This window comes from Harmonia axyridis, chromosome 2, assembly GCF_914767665.1.
Source record: "Harmonia axyridis chromosome 2, icHarAxyr1.1, whole genome shotgun sequence".
NCBI classification, from domain to species: Eukaryota; Metazoa; Arthropoda; class Insecta; order Coleoptera; family Coccinellidae; genus Harmonia; species Harmonia axyridis.
In genome coordinates, this window is record NC_059502.1 from 14,001,858 (window position 1) to 14,026,322 (window position 24,465).

A 24,465-nucleotide genomic window follows, 5' to 3' on the forward strand; every position below is an offset into this window, starting at 1 on the left:
GATCCATTCGATTATTAAAAATTCATTCAAAAATATTTTTTCTCCGCAGAAGGCATTGATAATCTTCGACGAGTACAAAATTCAAAAACAATCAAATATTTTATCTAATTGAATTTTGATTGAAATCAATGAAACATTTCCATAAATATTGTTTAGTGATTTTTTTTCTGTTTCACAAATTTGACCCAGGACAGGAGATTTCCGAGTACCAACATATAATAATGAAATATAATCATAAAATCTGTTTAAATTTGAGATATTCCCGCACGATTTTGTTTTACAAGGTAAAACAGAATGTACGGATTCGTCACTGAACTAGAGAGAAAAATATTCTTTCTAACAAATCCATAGAAAAGAACCAAACAAAAGGAAATCTCGATCTAGTTCACCTTATTTCCATTATCCTAGATCTTTGGATTCGGCTAACTTAAATTGAACTCCAACCGAGTCGGGCAGACTGTGACCAAGGTAGTAATTTATGTGGAAAAACTGGAAAAGTTTTGAACTAAAGGAGAATTAATCGCAGAAATATCATCAGAGCAGGAGCTGGAATGTTTAATTAGAATGTTTGTGGGTCGTCGTAAATCTTATACCTAGAAAAATCTGATATTTTATATCAAATTGGACAGGAAATGGTTAACTTATAAAATTACAATTCTCTCCCTAAAACTCATATTCATTGTTTTCATTTCTTACATATTGAACAGTTTGAAAGCAAAAATGCTTTCAAATAATTCCTGGTAGTTAGATAACGGTGAAAAATGTTCGCTATCTACCAAATTTTTTAGCCTCTCCCCTGGTTTTCCCAAGTGCCACCTTTCTAGTACCTGTTTTAAATAAATGCTCTGTACAATTTGTAGAATCTTCACAGTTTCTGAAGATGAACTAGAATAAGTTCGAAACTGCGGTTACACAATGTAATCCTTAAATATTATTTCAATTTAATTGGTAGTGAAACTTATTAATACAAACTTGTTTTAATTTTTTTTGTCCTGTGATAGTTTTTGGTGCAGGGAAAAAACTCGGAATTAATAACCAAATCTTTGTGAATACGTACAGAGTTTCGTTTTAATGTCAGCATTTATCGAATTTTCACCCGGAAAATCATCTCAAACAATAAGGTTCGACTCACTGACGACAATTCTGTACTCTAACTCAATTCTGTCCGGCCGGCAGAAATCAGGATAACTTTCGAACAGAAGAGATTCCTTAAATATAGGCGATGAAAATTTTGTGTTCCTGTTAATTTCAAAACTGCATGTTCGATCGAGATGACAAGTTGTATTCACAAATAGAATGACAACTGCACTTCAAGTTGAAGCTTTTCTCACTCAATCTTGAAGAAAAATTACGGAGAATGACGGAATAAGGACAATATAGCAAATAAATCTAATCAACCTAAACATATATCGGCACCAAATCATCAAAGAAGGAATTTCTGTATTCAAATATGTTTATTTTGGATGAACAGGATCTTTGTATCACAATTCAATTTCTTTTAAATGAATGATGGTCTTCTTTCTTGTATCTTGACATTTCTCTGACTTTCCCTGCAAACAACAGTTCTCCGAAAAATATTCTGATTCAGAAATTATTACATAATGTTGACTTGATCATTTTTCCCCGTGTTAAATTCAAATTTCCATTTATTTCTTCTCGGAACTACGAAATTGGAATGAAATATTCAAATAATATAAAATTAATAAAACATTCGTCTAATTTTTTTGCCATATTGAATCGATATTTGTGAAACAAACTCTTTCTATGTATTCCTGGAACCATTCTCAAATTTATTCCATCGTGGCCTTTGCGAGTCAGATGCTATCATATTATTCCGAAAACTGAAACCAAATTTTTTCATCAACATAAAAAAAATATCACATTTCAATATTTTTCATGTAGGGTGTCCTTCGACTAAAGGTGGGACAGTCTCACCCAACTAATAAATCATACTGTGACAGCACCGTCCGTGGCTTTCTTTTAGATCTTATCTATAACGCGGTCACAATTCATCATACCTGAGTAGAGACCACAATGATTTCAATTTTCAATTCATATCCCCTCATTATCATTCGGCTACCTAAACCTATCGATCACTATGGTTAATTGACATTTCGGTGAGAAAATAACAAACAGATCTGAAGTGTGAAATCCTTTCAAGTTTTCAGTTGGTATCCAATCTGTTATCCTATCAAAATAGGAGTTCGTCTCAAACTACGTGAGAAGTTCGAACAAAATAGAATTAAAAAAATGAAAGAAAGCAGTGAAGGCATTGACGTGAATTCAGAAGCTTTCAAAGGCTAGTTCCTTTAAGCTCCGATTGAGCCCTTGAAGACCACAGGATTGTGTAAGTGGTCTACAAGGCGCAATTGTGGCATAAATGAATGACGAGCGCACAAAAGCTCCTGCACGTCAGTGCATTCTTCAATATTTTTCGATATTCTGCTTGAACTTTATATGGTTCTGCAGACGCTATCAATAGGCAATTTTGCATGAGGCTTCTTCCTTATTTATATACAGGGTGTTTCCTAAACATGCGGCAAAAATTCAGGGGGTTGTTCCTTGGACTATTTTAAGCATGTTTTGTCCTTGGATGATTTTTGAAAAACCACTTTGTTTCGAAGATACAGGGCGAACAACATTTTTCATATTTTTAAAATTAATAATAGTTTAAATAAAAATGCGTACCGCACTGTGTTTACTAAGTAGGTACAATTTATTTTTAAATTTGTTTAACAACATTCCAATTACTAAAAACGGACTTAAACCCCTTAGATTATTTCCTATGGGGCCATCTAAAATCATTAGTTTATACCACTCCAGTAGAAAATGTGGAAGACTTGCGAAATCGGATCATTGCTGGGTGTAACTTAATAAGAAATGATCCTGGTGTTTTTGAAAGGGTTCGGCAGTCAATGAGGAGAAGATTGGATGCTTGTATGCTGGCTAGAGGTGGTCATTTTCAACAGTTTTTGTAGGTTGAGTTGAATTTTCATGTAATTTTTCATAATAAAATGTTATTATCTGAAATTTTGTTTCCCCTATATCTTCGAAACAAATAGGTTTTTCAAAAATCATCAAAGGACAAAATATTCTTAGAATAGTCCAAGGAACAACCCCCTGAATTTTTGCCGCATGTTTAGGAAACACCCTGTATAGGCAAAATCTCAACTCAGTCGAATATGTTCTCATGAAATATCAGGTACTTATTCGATATTTCGATTGAATTATCTATGGTTCTCACAAGTTTGAAATGATCAAAAGCTCAAAATATTCTGATCAGTTCATACGGAACTATTGAATTATTATGTATTAGTCTTTAAACTCATACTGCAGTTATTTACTATTCACACTACTTTTATCTTTAGTTAGAAGCCTTCATTTTCCAATATTCTTCTTTTCTTGATCTTTCTCTAATTATGGTGATGTGTTCAGCTTGAAATTCATAAAAAGCAAGAATGATTATTTCATATCAACGCCTAAAATTTCAACTTCATCTTTTCAGTGGACACGGAAATTTTCTATATTTTTTTTTCGATATGCTTCTCGAATTTCCTATGATTCTGGTTAAGCGACAAAGATGAAATTTTTCATGGATATCGAAATTGACATTCTCCATCAAAATGCAGATTTTCATCCCGGTAGAATCAGCAGTTTTGGAATAAAAAAAAAATCGAAATGCACTATTTACAGAGCCTCTATTCGAATTTTGACCATTAACGAAAGATTATCATGTTTATGTGCGGATTTACAGGGTTTTTAACTTCAATTGAAAAACTAATTGAAAAAACCGTATTAATGAATAGTTTTATTTTCTTGAAATTTGGGAAACCCGACTATAGAAAAAATTAAAATTAATGGCTCAAAAATAATTGATCATCGTTCTAAATACACCCTATGGACAAAACGCTCTCAATTGGCTGACTGTGAATTATCCAGGAAGGCGGAACGGATCTATTAGATGGCCATCTCGCTTACCAGAACTGTCATATCTGGATATTTAGCTAGTTTGGATAGTTTTGAAATTGAATAAGCTATGAAGAATACGCTACTTTCCATAGCAATTGTAGGAAAAATCTATTACCTTTAAGATTCGGATCGGGTCATCCTGAGAGCATGATCTCTCTTACGTTCCTCCTGGCGATATCAAAGTTCAGGTGTCGTGATTAATAGTGCAGGAGTAAAGAGGAGACTGTAACAAGATCCGGACTGGAGCATCGTCATAACTTCGTTTGACACTAATTACAACAGCCGGTTGAAAGAGATCCTGAATAATTATAATGTGGCGGAGAGCAATGCTTAATTTAAATATGATCATGTTTCATTTAGACTAAACAGGACGAAGTGTACAATGCCATGCGTACCAGGATTGGTGACAAAGTGGCATCGTTATACGTCACTCGGGCGTCTAGGAAATGAGTGCATGTCCGAAGGGTTCTTCCATATCCGATTTGCAGTAATGATGAGGAAAAATATTTTCCTGTTTGGGTCCTTGTTATTTTGCCAGTTGCATCAGTGGAGTCTTCATTGCCTCCGGTGCAAGGGCGGTCCTATAGGAAGGTAATAGGGGTAAATACTCCCCCGCCAAACCGATTCAGCAATAACCCAAATGGATAAAACTTCAAACGATATAATTTAAAATATCTAATCTTCTCTCCTTATAGATATCTGCTTGCTTCTTGCGTTACTAGGTTTTCGTTTTTTAATGTATAACAAAGTGAAATATTCATTTTTTTCTTTTGTTAGCAAATATTAATTTTTCAGACAAATTTATCAATCAACAAAGTATTTCTTTTCCTGCCTAGGCAGCATAGTAAGGATTTTCTTGCCTATGAAGTAAAATGATTATTCTCAGTGGGAATAAAACATTTAATAAGTTGTCAAACTATAATTGTTATGGACATATACATTTCCATAGCAACGAATCATTCCAACAAATTCTATCAAATTTCGGCAGCCAAGTAGATTGACTGCCTTGGCTGTCGCTACGCTCGGCTATCTATGAACTATCAGCCGCTGCAGTCAATCTACTACTTTGCTGCATAGTAAAACAAATAAATATTGTCTCCGAATTCGAACTTTCCACTAGCTAAATGACATTTTCTGACCATCCTGAACAACTACTCCTGTCCTGTCATGTACTCCATTTAAATAAATAAACTATGGTTATGGTTTCATGTATGTATATGTCGGTCTGCGTGTCTGCATATCCTTGTACAATTCTTATTCGATTTGAATGAAATTTGATATGGGTGTTCAGTTTGAGCTGAAGATTTCTTTATAATTTCAAAAATACGAATTCGATGAAGATATATGAAGAATTCCGATCAGAAAGAAGCTGCATGTGAAATTGGTTGAATTTGCACAAATACCTATGTCTGCAAAAGCACTTGCTCTCTAAGTTACGTCATTGCTTATGTTAATTCCTCAATACAACTACATATCCTCGCGTATTCAACATTTCTCATCAACACGAGAGCTATAAATCTTGTTAACTATTAACAATAATTTAACTTCGCTGGTGTTTACATGGGTCATTTAAGCACCAGAAGGGCCAACTGTTTGTTTACCGCTGGCTGGTGCTGGAGTCAGCTAAGACGATTCATCTTAATTTCTGTCGGACACCTCGTTCTGTCACTGTCACTCAACTCATGGCTCTTGATTTTATCATTCTTCGAAAATTCCAACTACCATACCTACCTCATGGGTCTGACATGTTTCGTCGCCAACTTGGATAGTTGTGTGGCTTCCACACGTGTCTTTTCTCTGAGTAATCTTAAGAAAGTGTATCAGGTTTTTCAGATTAGTTGCATGGGGAGCTTATCAGTTGAAGATGGGAGGAAGTGGCAATAATCAATTACTCGAAGGAAAAGCCTGAGACTTCCAGAAAATATTCTTCATCTCGATCATTTATCTAATTGCGTAGATCATTACTCATCTGAGGTTTTTTGTCATCGTTGTACGCGTATAGAAATGATAGTTCATTTATCTTCTGCCTTTTTTGGGTTATCATTTCCAATAATAAACTTTTGGAATCGTTAAAACAATTTTTTTTAATCCTGAAATTGGAGAGGCATCCTAGAATTTACAGATGATAAGTATCAGGGAGGTAGTGAATCCAATAGATTAATGAAAAACTCTTTGATTCATGGATCCAATTTTTTATGGTTCTATTACATGATGATAAGTATCAGGGAGGTAGTGAATCCAATAGATTAATGAAAAACTCTTTAATTCATGGATCCAATTTTTGATGGTTCTATTACATTCATTACCTGATACTTATCATCTGTTTATAGTTGTGAATTGATATCAAGATCTTATCGAAAAAATATGCTAAATTGGCGTATTTATTCACATAAAATCTTCACAAAAAATTTTATGGGTAGTTTTCCCAAAAAAATTGAGGGGTTATACATAAAACTCTTCTTTACTTCTTTCTTGTCACCCGAGAAAAATCTGACTGTTCTTCTTTAAAATTCAATAAATTCCAGGTGAAAAATGTATTTTGTGTTTTATCGATTAGATGAGCCGTTCTCGAGATATAGGCTACTGAAAATATAATGCCATTTTTAATTCCCCAAAGAAATTAATCGCAATTGCCTTATTTGGTGAATATCCTTGGTAATCACTTCAACATTATTTTTTCAGGAGCTTTTATCTCGAGAAAAAAAACAAAGATTCATTTTTCACGTAAAATTTATCGGACTTTAAGAAAAAACTATCGAAATTTTTCTCGAATGTCAAAATGAATAGTAAATAATAACAAAAATGGAGAGAAAAACTCTCAATGTCGACTCCGAATGTTTTATAAAAATGGCTACATTCTTCGATCTTTTAAAGATTATCTTCACGCCCTAAAATAAAAAAAAATGCCCAACTAAGCAGAAAAAAACTAACAACGGTTAGTTTTTTTTGTGGTTGTGTTTCAATTGTATCTGCAAAAACAGCTTTGTAAAAAAAATGCATGTAAAAGTGTCGTCATTCTTTTTTGATTGAATATCCAATTGTTATCTGGATCAGTATTTGGTATTTTAAAATTAATTTCTGCTGAACAAATTTTTCATTACTAGTATGTTTTCATAAAAGCGCAATTATCCTGAAAACGGTTAGTTTTGTCGGATTCAAAAAATTATACATTTTTTACTCAAAATTTAATGGGAAATGCGAAAAATGCATAGTTTTTCTTATTTCACCATTGGCGTCAAAAATAGGAAAGAAAAGGGGCCATAATGCCGTTCTTGATGTACGTTACTGGTGACAACTGAAACCGGGATTCTTTTTGGAAATAAAGTACCTATTGAACACAAACATTCTTACAAATTTGATCAACTACGACAACGAATAATATTGGAGGACAGAAATATAAAGAAAGTCTTATTTATTTTTTTATGGCGAATCTTCTGTTTGAATTTGGCATCATAGTTTCGGGACACCCTATATCTTTCGATATGTGTCAATTTCTTTCCAAATTCCGAAATGAGCATGTTCTCGAATATTTTCTCGTCATTTAAAAGCGTTGTACGAAAAGTTAAACCTTTTTTCATTACACTCCGAATGTCCTGGCTCATTCTTCTCAAGAACACCAGGCAAACAAAGCTGAAGTAAATTCTTGCCACAACGAACCGAGGTGGTTGACATTGAGCAAACAGTGTGATTGATGCTGGCGAACTGAATCTAATTTAAGTATGCACAGAGAAATATCTGCGGAATTAATCTCTTTTTTAATGTCTGTGGTATAATTCTTCTTGCGATGATGGCTTTAGTACGACGTAGTGTGGCCAGTATTTATAGAGATTCGTAATGACCGAATGACATTTGTTTGGATGAGTCTGTACGCCATAAAAAGTGTCTGACTGGAATAAAAGAAGACTTTTATGGTTTCCTATGATTTAATGCGGTCTTTGTTAATCTTATAGGGATTTATAATCATACCATCGTTCTATTTAGAGGTTCTGGTGGATGTTATGTTCATAATTTTTTGGACACATGTGATATAGATGATGTTGGATGGAATATTAGCAGTGAATTGTGTATTTCGTTGTCTGGAATATGGACCACTTCTGAGAAGTTGATGATATTTATTGTTACCAAATTCCGCTAAGGGCTGCTCAAGAGATTAATATGAGTTATTATTTCCAGAAATTATTTCTTATATGAAGTGAAGAGATATTTCAAAAGCGAGTAAGGCACTGAGTCAGAACATTTAACATTTACATGTTTGTTCACATTCTTATTGAAGGAAGGCGAAAGTAAAGGGCGACAAAACTTCAAAAATTGAAATTATTCGGTGGATCTGTTGAAGAGTTATTGAACTAAAAAAATTTCACTCATAAGGGAATGTTTATTGATCACCCTGTATGACCGTGGCAAGCAGAGATTCAGAATTTTCATAATGAATTGATTCTTTGTGGTTCCGAAAATGGGAAAAAATTATAATGTTCACGTACAGGGTGATCCAATATTCACGAAAATAGGAAAAGTCAGAAATTTTCCTAGTCCGGATCTGATTTACTCGAATTCAGAAATACTGAAGGAAGGCGATTCGAAAGGGTGACAAAACCTCAAAATTTGAAATTATTCGGTCGATTAGTTAAAGAGTTATTGAACTGAAAAATTTCACTCATAAGATGAACATCACCCTGTATATCCCCAACGAAGGCACTCAGACGATTGAAACATCTTGATACGGGTCCTCCATGATGACCTTAATTTATGGTATTCGTTTGTCGCATTCTTTCCGGGACACCCTGTATATGAATATTTTTCATTTATTTGGAGATTTAATTCTTTTTTTTTGTTCATGGTAAATATTCAATCCAGTTATATAGGGCTTATTAATATCCTTGATGTGTTATGCCATAATAATTACTGAAAAAACGTAAAATAAAATAAATCCCAAATCGATGTTGGGACACCCCGTACTCTTAAAGTTCCATTCTTTCCCAATGGATCACAATTAACCTTCAATATCACATAAACTGATATTTTCAACGAAATGTACTTGTCACTTTTTTGAAATAATTTTTTGGAGGAAATGAAAAAGCGTATAAAAATAATGAATCTATGCTTGAGATGTTCGATTTTTCACTCTTCGATATATACCATTTCATATCGACACTAAATAATGGTAAAAGAACATTCTGTAAAAAAATTTGTGTATATTTGGATGAAATCGATCTTTCAATTAAAATAAAAGTTTCTTTTTATTGCTATGGACACAATCGAAAAAATTTGTGAAACAAATCAGTCCGTTTTTTGATAGATATTCTGTAGTGTTTTCAGATAAAAAAAAGCTACATAGCTATCTCATCGATGACCTTCACCAATACAAAATTTCAGTAAAATTTGAGGGATAGATTCTGAGATATGAAAATTTTCAAAAAAAATTCCCTTGTGATTCTCATTAACCTTATAACAACAAAATCTATTATGTCAATTGAAATAGTTAGCTTACTTTCCTTCAATTGAATTCACTGTTCCTCATTATATGTAAATCTTTGCAACTTCGAACATAGCTAAGTTTGGATCCGTTATTCTCGCAATAATAGTAGATCCTCTGGAAAGAGAAAACTTGAATGCCTCTGAGCGAACTAAACTTCATACCGTCCTGCTTTAATATTCGAACTTCAGTAATTTCCGAGCAAGTCAACCAACTTACAAATTCGGGGGCTTATGAAAGATTTTCTTCACCGCTTCATTGTAAGTATTGTGAATGCAGAGGACATTGTAGGGGTATAGAGGACTTTATTGGCATTTTTATTCTGTGACTCGAATCACAAGGCAATGATTTCAGAGGATTTTATTGGCGTAGATGGAAAAATTCGAGAAAGCACTCACTTGGCGTCAGGAGCTTTTGAGCGCTTGTCCATTCATTCGCTCAATGAGACGATCCTTCGGAAATTCGCGTGATTATTTTTGATCTTACTTTCAACCTATTGTCGTATCTGTTGTTACGGAAATATTGGGTATTTTCTTATTATTATTGAAGCCCCATTTGAAGAAAAAAGGTGCTGTTTCATCAAGACAATACGCCGTGTCATAAATCAATTAAAACAATGGCAAATTTGCATGAATTGGGCTTCGAAGTGCTTCTGCATCCACCGTATTCGCCAGATCTGGCCCTCAGCGACTTTTTCCTGTTCTCAGACTTCAAAAGAATTCTCACTGGGAAGAAATTCAGCGCCAATGAATAAGTAATCGCCGAAACTGAGGCCTATTTTGAACCGAAAGACAAATCGTACTACAAAAATGGTATCGAAAAGTTGGAAGATCGCTATAATCTCTGTATCGCCCCCGAAGGCAACTATGTTGAATAATAAAATCGAATTTTGCCAAAAAAAATGGGTTTTACTATGGTATACGGGGGATTTTTCAATTGACCTGTTATGTTGTTTTTCAAAGTCGGTGTTCTCTTAGATCTCAGCCGTAACTAAGTTTGAGATGTATCTACCTAAGTTTCACAACGTCATACAATTTTCGGTGGAGTCTGCCAGGTTGAAATAATAACCCAAAACACTTAACATTTACATACTTCACATCGAATTAACATAGAGTGACTTGTGTGTAAAGCATCAAATAAAACTTCCTCAATAGATCCTTTCAATTCATTATTGATAACCAAAATGGGAAACCGCGTTTCTATCAACGGCTTCTACATCTCCAAAACTGTATAACGATTTTTCTATTCAATATTTATAGCTAACTGGTTGTTTGAAACTGAGGAAAAAATCCGGACGAAGTCCAACAGTTTGATGAGAAATAATCCAACAGAATAATCAATAGATAAAATCTTAATGAGCGATAAACTATAATCTGTCATTTATGTTAATATAAACTTGTCAAAACAACTCAGTCGCTGTATATCAATGAGTATTACTGAAGAGGTATCCGAGAATTTTAACGCATTAACATCAGCTCAAAATCCGTTCGTCCATCTTATCTAATGCGACAGCGACAGTAACGACTTTGAAAAACATAGAATTCATTTTACGGTCATACCTTTACTTCTTAATCAGCTGAAGACGATTGAAGGAAGTGACAGTACAATGGGATTGTAGTTAAACCGTTTACCTGTAATTCTTTCGTGGTCGACAGCTGTCACAGAAGATTAAAGTGCAGCTTCAAGGGATCCCTGAGCACTCTGCCGTACAGAAAGGTTCTTCTATGCGAAGATAATAGATCACGAAAGATCCAATATGCGAATAATGTAGAGTAATTCGATTGTAGCAAGTAATGGACCGATAATGGAGCAATTTCAGAGGGAAGATTAATGTAGAAATGCGATTACAGCTTAATTATTCTGTCAGGAGTTGCTACTACACTAAGGCTTTGGCGTATCTACTGGGATTTTCGATAAGAGTTTGAATGCAAGGTATTTTAATTTACCTACACATGAAGTTTCCAATTATTCGGTCAAGTGCGTTGTCGTGTACGTGGGGATTATAGAATGGCTTCGACATCAGATAAGTTGGATGGATTTTATTGATATTCACTTTGAGTGTACTCAATTAAGATACGGAAAGGTGTTTTTGGATGATGTGATGACCGTTAAAGTTTTCGAAGAGGAATATTCCGTTTCTTTATGAAGGGTGTTTTTTTTAGAGCTATAGAACTTCAAATTGCAATAAAACAACGATGGATTTTTCGATTGACATGAATTTTATTTATCCGCAAAATAATCTTGTGGCATTAAATTTTAGATATGATTTCTGGCATATGACCGCCACGGCTGGCTCGGATGTAGTCCAATCTGAACGTCCAATTTTCGATGACTTTTTCCAACATTTGAGGTCGTATATCGGCAATAAAACCGCGAATGTTGTCTTCCAAATGGTCAAGGATTTGTGGCTTATCCGCATAGACCAATAACTTTACATAGCTCCACAGAAAGTAGTCTAGCGGTGTTAAATCACAAGATCTTGAAGGCCAATTCACAGGTCCAAAACGTGGAATTAGGTGGTCACTAAACGTGTTTTTAAATGAATCGATTGTGGCACGAGCTGTGTGACATGTTGCGCCGTCTTGTTGGATCCACAGCTTCTGGACATCATGGTTGTTCAATTCAGGAATGAAAAAGTTAGTAATCATGGCTCTATACCGATCACCATTGACTGTAACGTTCTGGCCATCATCGTTTTTGAAGAAGTACGGACCAATGATTCCACCAGCCCATTAAGCGCACCAAACAGTCAGTTTTTCTGGATGTAACGGTGTTTCGAAATACACTTGAGACTACATGACGTAGCCATTCAACCAGAAGTGCGCTTCATCGCTAAACAAAATAAAATGGACGTAATGCGCGATACGTATTGCGCACAGAACCATTATTTTCGAAATAAAATTGCACTATTTGCAAGCGTTGTTCAGGCGTGAGTCTATTCATGATGAATTGCCAAACCAAACTGAGAATAAATCACTTGACAGCTGTTAAATCGGTCGCCATCTTGAACAGTAATGCCAACTTAAAGTTATATAGCTCGAAAAAAACACCCGTTATTTACTTCAGTGAGGTGTATTATTTTCAATAATAAACATTTGGACTGAATAATTTCACAGTTTACGCAGTTTCGTGCGGCAAAGTATTATTTTCCGCACTTTTTAGGAAAATAACTATTTCGAAAAAAGGAAAAAAATTTGGAACGAAAAGCCAAATACCTCACGATGAATTTCGATGAAAAACACAAAAATTAGAAGAAAATACGAAGCATACAAAGCGATTAGACGAGTGCCTGCACCCGTTTTCGAACCATTCCAGCTGATTATCTTTGGAAAACAAAGTTTAAATCATAAATTGGTTAACAACACATATGCAGGAAGTGCATGACACGATGTGGGAAACTCTAGGAAGAAGACCTTATAACGTGCACTTAACAAGATAAAAAGACATGGCATAGAAGCTCCTCCATGGTACGTGAGCAACCAACAGATGAGTGACGATCTCAAGTTAGAAACCATTGAAGAGATGAATGATTAGAAAATAGACAGAAACCTTAATCTATAATAGGATGCAAAGGTACTCGAATCTGAGTCATTAATTCTGACAAGTGAACACCGCTCCTGGAACCAAAATGAAGAGATAACTGTAGAGGTCAAAAGAGAAACCATACGAGATAAGTCAAGCTTATCCTGAAAGCAACTGTAGAAAATAAGAAAAACAGAGGCATAAGGAAGATATTTCGGTCTTCTATAAAGTAAAATTGACCAATTTGTTCTTTTATTCTTAAGTCTACCTATTCATACAAACCCAGGGAGGCCGTCGATACGGTTAACGAAACCGACGACATCCTTAGGAGCCTTGGCTATTACTTTATGAGTATCCAGAACTGACTTTCCCATGTGAGTGGTTTTTAGGCCAGTCAATCCCGAACATTTGCTTACTATGTGTTCGGCAATTTCTACTTCCTTTCCACAGAGCCTGCAGATCTCATCTGCTGACTTACCCATACGGTAAGAAAGGTACTTGCACCGACAGTGTCCTGTCAGCTGTCCCACCATTACCCGAAGCTCAGCTTGTGGTAGCTTCGAAAGCTTCCTAGTATAGGTCGGTGAAAGCACCACAAATTGCTTTGCCTGAACAAGACCTGGAGTATTCTCCAGAGGGTTTTCCTATTGTCCACTCTCATTGTTGGACCGCTGCCTTATATTGGTCTTTTCCAAACCCAAAGACAACAGGTGTTAACCTTGATGCCCATTTTGCAGGTTCATCGGCAAGGATTTATGGGTGATGCTAGTATAGTGGCGAGAATAGTTCAAATGAGAGGCATAATTATAGATCTCAAGATCACGGTAGAAGGTACCTCTTGAAGAGTAATCAATGTTTATATTTTCTAAGGATTCAATATCAAGAGGAGCAATTATAAAATATACTGTAAAATTTGCAGTGTTCTTGAACTTAATCACTGAAATGTATCAAAGTAAACTGAACGAGCATGCCTTTCTGACATTTTCATCTGAAAGAAGTTGCACCTTTACAAAGTGTCCTTTTCGAGAAAAGTCTCTATTCAAACCAACTATTGAGATTTATCCCATTCATATCCTGTCCATCCAGTTTCCCCACACCTTATCCAAAGGCAATTTTCTTCGCAACACCGAATTTCCCAGAATCTCACCAGTTGAAGATAATCCTTGTACACACTATCCTCCGTCCAAGACCGTATTGACGCAGATCTCCCGATATTGTAAGAGATTTCATCTCATTTGATCACATCCCTCCCGAATCTCTCTCACCTCCTAAACGAATAATCTCCGGAAGGTAACGGCCAGAGAGAGCAATTCCATTCGTTCGATGGATTTTATTGGAAAAGGTGGCGCACCGAAGGTTTGACGGAACGTGGAGGAAGATGCAGGCGGCGTGCGGTAGAGGGGGAAGGAACAAGATGGGTTTTGCCGCCGCTAACAGATTACGCGGAAATCTATTTTCCAGGTCAGCTGTAACGCGTCTCCTGTGTAAAATTGGGTGAACGGTTCTACTGATGCTTAATTGCCAATTGAATGTCGTTTCGGTTTTTTTTTTGTTGGGATCTGTTCATTGGGGGAATTATAAGGGAGGGTATAGAGAAGCGGTTTTGGTTTTCATCGGGTGAGATGAGAATTGTGCTGAATGAAGGGTAAATGAGAATATAGACATAGACAGTTTTTTATCGTCTTTATCTTTCTAGATACCTAATGGTCTTTTTGAATCTGGTTCTCCTGGGAGTTAGACTGCCAACTGTCTCTCAATCATCTTTGTGGTCTTCCTACGATACGTCTGCCTGGTGGTTCACCCTACTTCACTGCATATTCACTATATTCTGTTCTCCGCCATTCTCTTCACATGTTAGTTCCAATACCTTCATCCAAACAACAACAACAACAAACGCAATTTATTGACCAAAGGCCAATTGGCCATCGACAGTATGGCTGATTTTGATCTTCCTTTATACCACAAGAGATAAAATTTTATCAGTTTAAATTTCATCTCATGTGGTATTCGAAATATTTAATGTGAAATAAATATGACAATATATTGTATTGCATATACACACTTCGTCTAAAGTCTTGGCCCCCTAGGTTTCTCAAGAAACAAACAATCTATGTTTTAGAAATGGGATGAATATTTTCCTCTATTTCAACTGCGATATATATTTGATAGAAAATCTTTTTTTGCTACTCTTGCTTTATACAGGATGAGACAAAATAGAAAAAATTAGAAAAAATCTTAATTTATCTATTATTTATAAATTTTTGATTAATTATAGTTATTTCACAACTGAATCCAAATTCAATAGTCCGTATTACCACCTCTTCTTTCAATCAACCGCCCAATACGCCTAGACATCCCACGAATCAAGTCATTAATGAAATTTTCAGGCATATCGTTTCGTTCTTCCTAAAGGGCTAAAATCAATTCCTGAAAAGTTGAAGGTGAATTTTGACGATGGGATATTGCTCTCCCTAAGTAATCACATACGTGCTCAATTTAATTCATATCTGGTGAGTTTGCAGGTCAGTTTATTCTCTGAATATTGTTCTCTTGAAAAACTCTTCGTGTGCGGTGTTATCATCCTGATAAATGAAATTATCTCCAAATTCGTTACGCAGAGGAGCAATGATTGGTTCAATGATGTTTTCTGCGTAGATGGCAACAGACATTGTTCGTTCAACGATAATAAGCAGCACATTATTGATCCGCCTTGAAACGGCATTTTCCGTTTATAACTTTTGATTTTAGAATAATAGTGAATTATTTTGCTGAAATATTCTGGAAATCCATTCGATAAATCGAGTGAAATTTCAAAGAAGCCTAAAGGCTAGAGAAATACCGACAGATCTGAGTACCTAGGTATCAAAAAAAGTCTTGAGTGATCCCGCAAAAATATCAAACAAGGTCGGCGATACCCTGAACCTACTATTTTCAAGAGTACCTACTTTGCGCTATCGCTTATCAAGGTTGTCTATATATTATTTTCATTTGTGGTTTAAAATTGATTCCAGAGGACAAGGGATTCTAAGAGGGCTACCAGGGCTTCCAGAGGCCGCCAAGCGATCCTGTCAATCTTCTGAGCCCAGGGCTCGACAAGACCTCAAACCAGCACAGTTATAGACAATAGGATTATAATCGAAAATTATTATTCATTTATAAAAACCCTTAAATGTAGTGAAATCACATTACCGGAACTCCAACGTTTTGTATAGCCTCGGTCAACAATTTACATTGTAGCCCGAAAAAGTATCGCTCTTACAACAACATAAAAATCTACACTCCATCCCAAAAGTGATCACAAAGTTTCCTCTCTACCTTAATTGGACTCGGAATCAAGTCGACATTGAAAAATCCAACAAATTAAATCCTCGCCATCGAACACAAGTCAAAACATTCCTTTAAACCCGTCGCTATGGAAATCTCTCACGATCATGTTCGTAGAAAAAGTGATCAGCGAATTCCAGGACAAGATAATGCATCCGTCACTTTTGACCAATCCATCCGTTCAGACAGTGCGCCTCCTGAAGCGCGCTTGGCATGTGGCCCGCTAAGCATTAACAAGTCGAACTTTTGTTTATTCAGACCGGGCCTCGAAGTCAGGGCCGTCGCTAGGGGGATGGCAGGGTAGGCGGTCGCCTAGGGCGGCATTTCAAGCTTGATCAACAAAAAGAACATTCAAAGTACCGTATGAGATTTAATTTGGTCAGCAACAACAAGAAAGAAAACCGACAAATTTAATTAACATCTAAACCATCAAAGGTGCAGCATTATGCATTATACTCATAAATATCCAGATATCGCTTAATCCCCTCATAGTGCTGTTTACGAGTCATTTACGCTAAAAAAACACATGCACTCATCAAGCTTGGCGACGTTCGCTTTGCTAAACGTTACCGAATTTTATTGCCACTTGGGGCGGCTTCTGGATGATTTTTTTTTCAATGCTTCGATCAGAATGTTGATTCTTCAGCGTGGAACGTAAAATATATGAGGAACAATTTCATTTCACCATTTACAATTTATCCTTCTTAAGAAAAATGAGAATTTTCATTATTTCATACCACATTCCATTATATTATAATATTTTTCATTTTTTATATGAAATTATCTAATGTTGGGCGCGGACGCATTTGAATTCAAAATAATTGGTTCATCCGTATAATCCGACTGTTTTACGCGAAAACCTTAAAGGAAAAAAAACAAATTGTTCAAGGTTTTAAAAAAAAACTGAGCAGAAGAACCTGAAACCGCATGGCACGCTCTAGAGGGGTGGAAAATAATGGCGGGCGGCATTATCTACTTTTCGGAGAAATATGGATTCCTGGAAGATTGAACCGAATATTTTTTTTTATTTCAACGAATTCCACAAATGTTTTTTTTTTCAACAAATTCGCTAATTTTAAACATCTTTCCATCGATTATGTCTGCAACATGTATTCTAATTGAAAATAATGGTTCATCCGCATCATCCGGTTGTTTTATATAATCATATCAAAGAAAAAAAAACGAAATGTTCGAGGGTTTTTTGAAGTCGAAACTCAGCTGAAGAATCTGAAACCTGAATTCAATTCATACATTTCATCATTTATTCATAAGAATTCAGTTGAGCACGTTTATTGTTTATTACATTACACGTTTCCCAAATCATCTATTCGATTCAAATTTGAATCCATAAAAGAAATTACACTTAATAAAATATTCTAAAACAAGTAGCAGAATGGGCTCCTATTCCAACACGAATGCGAAATTTGAAAACGAGCGACGAAGGAGCCAGTTTTCGAAAGCAAGAGTGTTGGAATTGACTTCTGCTACGAGTATTACACGATATTTTCTCTATTCCACTCAAGCTTTGTGAAAATTTGTCGAAATTCAATGAAAAATTAAAATTATACATCCTTGTGACTTTTATATTGTATCTTGGTAGTTGGTGTGACTGTTACAAAAATTGGCAGATTACAGAATTTGAATCGTACGTTTCGAATTTCTGAATAATTTAAAATTACGCATTAAATTCGTGAGTTATGTCTGACGAAATCGATTTAACACAACCAGAATTAAGAGAAATTGCGAGTAATGTTGCAAATCATTTCACTATATCCAACTTATATTATATTGACAATTATTGACGCTTGTTGAAATTTGATAGGATTGGAAGGCAGTAGAGACAACCAGAAAACGAAAAATCTAACAGAAAACGATGCTGTAATGAGTTCATTACCGCACTGTTTTTAGAACTGTAAAGAACCCTTTACGATACTGAAATAGAGAATAGTAATTTATGTAACAAGTCCGGAAAATAGGGTTTTTTTGGACGAATACACGCTTACGCTCGTCCTGGAAGTCTGTGAGTCTAAAAAAACCATTTTCGGGCGTGTTGCGTACAATATTTTTTCGGCAACCATGTAAAATAACACTATCGCTGCTGCTTTCCATATTTTATTGCGATTGCGATCAAAAAACATGCAAATTTTTGACAACTAATTTCATATGAACTGTCAGCCGTTATCTCGGTTGTTATGGATTCTATGATTCTTTTCCGGCCTAGTCCGGGAAGTACGTACTTTCCGGACAAGGCCGGGAAATGCTACTTTCTCAGAGAAAAAGCGTCCGGGAAGTGAGCACTTCCCGGACGGTTGCCGAAAAAATGCATTTTTTCTCTACTAAAATACATTTCACAAAAAAAATGTGGAATTTTTCGTAATGAATCTATGAAGTATGAATACAAATTCACCAATTCAACAACTGCGGCAAATTGGGTCTCTGTCAGGGAAGGCAGTTTGGCTAGCTACGGCCCTGCTCGAAGTTATTCAGATCAATCGGGGATGCTGGATGCTGTTGTCCTGCGGATTCGGCCAAAAAAAAAGCGTGAAGGTGTGAACTTCCTAATGTCGGTGGCCCGAAGCTATTTTGGACGTGATGAATTCGATTCGTATGGAAGCCGATATGCTCTGCCCTGCCTCACAAAGAAACACCGACGTTCTGTTAGGTTAGAAATGGGACGGAGTTCTGGTTCTTTATGATTTCCTGAACGCGTTACATTATTATTTTTTTTTTGTGATAATTGATCTGGCCTCCTTAAGTTAAACGGACGCCGAATATTTTTTTTTTCGTTTTGTCGTTATTATGGGTTACGGATTGGAAATATCGAGTTTTTCTAATAACCGCGAGCCATTATTTCATGCTGTGATTTATAAGATGAGGTTCGATTTGTTTCGCTTGTTCGCTTTCTTTTGATGGTTGCTCACCGCAACGGTGTTCTGAATAAGTATACTTCTTGCTTCTTCCAGACAAGTGATTTTATTTTTTTGACAGTTCCAACAACCAATCAAATTTTGTCATTTTGTGTCATATGAGACAATTTCACCCAATAATGTTAACATAACACTGATTATTTTTTTCACATGTCAAAATCTGACATTTTGGTGGTTTCGAATAATATCATTCTGGATTATACTGATTATTTTTTTCACATGTCAAAATCTGACATTTTGGTGATTTCAACTAATAGCAATTATTCCAGCCAATCATTCGGGATTATACTGAATATTTCCCCTCCTGTCAAAAATTCTATGTGAATGGAGAACAATTATCGAAAATTACAGCGAATATTTCCGACCAAACGGACCTAAATAGATTCACCCTTACTCAACCTGTTTTGAAACCCAAGAATTTCCAGGATTTTATTATATTTCACACCATATTTTTTTCAACTATTTAAAGAACTGTATCCGAAATATGTAGTTAGTTACCATGCTCACCTGACGAAGTCATGTTATCATGACGAAACAATTGTTGTGAAAATAAATATATAAAGCGGAAATAAGTTATTTTACTTTTTGATCATCGCGAATATTTCCCTCCTATCAAAAATTCTATGTATCTGGAGAACAATTATCGAAAATTACAGCGATAATTGCATTGTAGGAAGCGAAACTGCACTGCGATAATTGTTCTGTTCATAGATGCATAGTTTCTATGCATCTTACACAGTTCGAATCTATGGCAATTCCATTCTAAATCAGTTTGACAAGTGATGTAACAGTTTATTCGGGAAATATTCCCCCGAATTACACTCGTTCATCAAAATAACCGCATAATTTCGCATTCCAGCGTGTTTTCTTTGAAAAACTGCATTCGGTCACTTTCATTTTTGGAGAAAGAGCCCTCCCCCTTCGGGTGTCTTTCTCCAAAAATGAAAATGAACTCATGCAGTTTTTATGACAACACGCTGTCATGCAAAATTATCGGTAATTTTGATGCACTTGTGCAATTACTTACGATAATTGCATTCAGTGCAATTATTAATCACCATGATAACACGATTGAGTTTGACAACTTCATTCAAAATAAATTTCAAAACGTCACGTTTTAGCAATGCCTATGTTCAAAGTACGATAAATTATAAATGCTCTAATCAAAGAAAAATTGCCAGAAATACAGCATACAATCACAAATATATTTGGGGAATATTTATGGATTTTTGCTACAAACAAAAATATGAATTGAATGAACATAACAGGCCAGTTGATAAGTCCCCGGTCTACCATAGTAAAACTCATTTATTTGGCAAAATTCAACATAGTTGCTTCCGAGGGCGATACAGCGATTATAGCAATCTTCCAACTTTCCGATACCATTTTTGTAGTACGATTTGTCTTTCGCTTCAAAATAGGCCTCAGTTTCGGCGATTAGTTTTTCATTGGAGCTGAATTTCTTTCCAGCGAGCATTTTTTCGGGGTCTGAGAACAGGAAAAAGTCTCTGGGTGCCAGATCTGGCTAATACGGTGGATGCAGAAGCAATTCGAAGCCCAATTTAAGCAATTTTGCTATTGTTTTCATTGATTTGTGACACAGCGCATTGTTTCGATGAAAGAGCACCTTCCTTTTTCTTCGAATAGGGTCGTTTTTAAATTATTTCATATTTTAAACGATCCAATAACGCTATATAATAATTGCTGTTGATGATCTGGCCCTTTTGAAAGTAATCAATGAATATTATACCTTGCGCATCCCAGAATACTGATGCCATAACCTTGCCAGCTGACTGTTGTATTTTTTCTCGCTTTGGATTCGGTTCATCGTGTGCAGTCCACTCAGCTGACTGTCGATTGGACTCCGGAGTGAAATGATGGAGCCATGTTTCATCCATTGTCACATATCGATGCAAAAATTCAGGTTTATTATTATTATTATATATTTATTATTAAACAGCTTCTAACACTGCTCAGAATCATTGACACGTTGTTGCTTTTGATCGATTGTGAGCTCGCGCGGCACCCATTTTGCACACAGCTTTCTCATGTTCAAATATTCGTGAATGATATGCTGTAGACGTTCAGATGTTATCTTCACAATGTCTGCTATCTCGATCAACTTCACTTTACGGTCATTCAAAATTATTTTGTGAACATTTTTGATGTTTTCGTCGGTGGCAGCCTCTTTGGGGCGTCCACTGCGTTCGCCATCTTCGGTGCTCATTTCACCACGTAAATTATTAGCTTACCAATCAATGATGGTTGATTTGCCTGGTGCAGACCCCGGAAACTCTTCATCATTTTTTCCCTTCAAAAAGCAATATTTTATCAGCACACGAAATTCTTTTTTTCATCTTTTTTCAAATAACAAAAGTAGATACACTCACAACGCAATATTTCACAAACTAATGGCCGGACTGCTGTCATATTTTGACACGTATCGTTTGAAGGTAGGTACCAGCAAAAATCATATAGATTTAATACTAGCACCGCCATCTGTGCATCAGAAGTCGGCGACATTTCAATTTGCCTAATAGGAACTAAGAAGAATTAACGTTGATACTGAAATATTGGGCGGTTAATATGAGAAAGAAAGACGGGACCGAATATAAAGAAGCAACGGTGAAGACAATGTGGATCCTTTTGTGCAAACTCTTGCAAAGAAGTACTATAATGACTATAACATTACGATTGTCTCGTTTAACAATATATTATTTAAATCAGCCCGAGAGAGGTAATAGATCATCTATAGTGGAGAACAGCAACAAATTTAATGTTTAGTTAAATTTTAATAGTCATAAATTTTTCTGTCAAAAAATGTTCCCCTGAATATTCCTCAGGCATTGACAATTGCCTCATAATTTTATGACAAATTTCTCAAGATTTCTCTTGGTAACAGCAAGTAACGAGCTTTCGATCGTCATAAAATTATCTCGACTATTAATTATTATCAATGTCCTAGAGATATTATTACTGAATATTTTTGATTTGACATCAAAATACGTCATGAATAGACAAGCCTGCCAAAGCAAGCCAGTCCATATATCTCGACTTTTCTTTCTTTCACATGTGGGTACTGAAATTCAAACTAATGTTGGTTGGATTGGCCCTCCAGTGTTTCTTATATTATCGAATTATAACCTTAAATTATCTCCATTGTCATCTAACAGCTCGCCTACGCCTCGGAAGGGTTCTATGACATTTTAATTCGTAATAATTAATCAAGTATCAATCTCCTGTCGTGTCGTAGCTGTTGTCTCGCTTTGGAATAAGGAGACATGAGAGTCCGGGCTGCTTGTTTCAAACTAGACTCCAGCCATAAATCAAGCTTTGTCACATGCCACCATGAAGCTGGTAGACGGGATGGGTTCGCAACCATTAACCACTTTATATAATCATTCCATCGCCTTCCTCAGTTTCCAACTGCGACATAAAACAGAACCGTATCCTTTTTTTCGTGGGTGTCCTCGGATCCCTTCGATATTTCAGTCAGTTTAACGATACTTCGGAGAATCTTCCTATTACATGTCTTAGATATAATATCATACTGAATATTCAAGGTAAGCAGAATTCGGAATGAAGAACTACAGGTTCATACCTACTGGCATAATAATTACTTAGATTTGAGCAAGGCATTCGAAATTTTGTTGATGAAGCTGCAATTGGAAGGACTCGACAGATCTAGTGCTTTAAGTCTTGGAAAGTGAATAGCTCAGAGGAAAGAAAAGATAGAGGTGACCTTAGAAGTGAATAGCGTTGTATTGTAATCAATTGCAACAGTATGATGATAAAGTGAGATAGGACAACAACAAACCTGCAAAATTGACAACTAGAGGGTAGGTAAACATTTCAGGGGCGTAGTCAGTGGTTCTCTTACTGCCTCTTATTAAGTTTTCGGTGCTGAAAAGTTTGGAACAAACATACGCATATTTCGGCCAATTGTTCATTTGCAATCTTAACGCGTGGCACCATATTTTGCTAAATTCGAAGGAAACCTACAAATGTTAGCATTGAATTAAGTTTTCGATATCTCACAAATACTACGCCATAGACGAGATATATTCTACGCCTATGGACTCAAAACGTGAACTTACCTATGATAGGTTAGGTTTTCATTTCCGATGTTTTACACACAATACATGTTTTTCGAGGTTTTACCATGATTAAAATTAACAATATGTAACTTAAAATTCACAAACTTGTAAAAAATAACGCCGATAACAAACGTGAAATTTAAATGAACAGTTAACCCTCAACGCACCTGTAGTTGTCACGTGCAATAGCAACAACAGAACCGTGTTGCCAAATCCAAAGAATATTCGCAAAACATCTATGCCACAGAACGGAGAAAAGTTTACTTCTTCCTCAGAATGGCAACGCAGTACATTATAAGTGTTTGTAAACAAAAATGTTATAGCGATGTCAACAAATGCTATAAGGCACCTCTATCTTTTCTTTCCTCTGAGGTGAATAGCATCAGACTTATGGAGTACTGCAGGGGTCATTATTGGGGCTAGTACTCTTCCTGATATCATCAAAAAGGTCTGTCTGAAAAAAAAAAAGTTAAATATGAAGTAGGGAACTACTTAACTAGAGGGTTTCACTATAAGAGTTTTCATTCTAACCCGTTATCTGTACAGCTGTCACTTTTGAAGCTGTCATCTCTTGAAATTTGACAAATGAAACTACGCCATTACTAAAAATGGAACAATATATGCATACAACGTATTGAAATTGTTAAAATTCACTACAAAAATGATGAAAATTTTGCTGTCACAGTTCATGAAATTGAAGCACATTTGGGTCGTCGTGAAGCATCATCCCGACCAGCAATAGTGAAACTTGTGGAAAAACATGAGCTGTTGGGACAAGTTAGTGATGTGAAGAATCAAAACCGTATGCGTCGCACAAGAAAAACTGAGAATATCGCCGAAGTAGCCCGTAGTGTTGACAAAAACCCAAGTTTAAGGAATTAAACATTCCACAAACTACTTTCCACCGTATTTTGCATAAAGACTCAGGTCTTAAGGCTTCTGAAGTTCAGTTAACACAAAAACTCAAGCCAGTTGTTCACCAGCAACGCCGTTTTTTCTATATTATATCCTTGAAATGCATCAAGATGATACGGATTTTCATCGAAAAATCATCTTCACTCGCTCAGTGGCAGAATTGCTTCATTTAGGGTTTGGGAAATCGAAGAATGATTGTTGAAAAGCCTCTCCATCCTCAACGTGTCGCCTTTTGTCA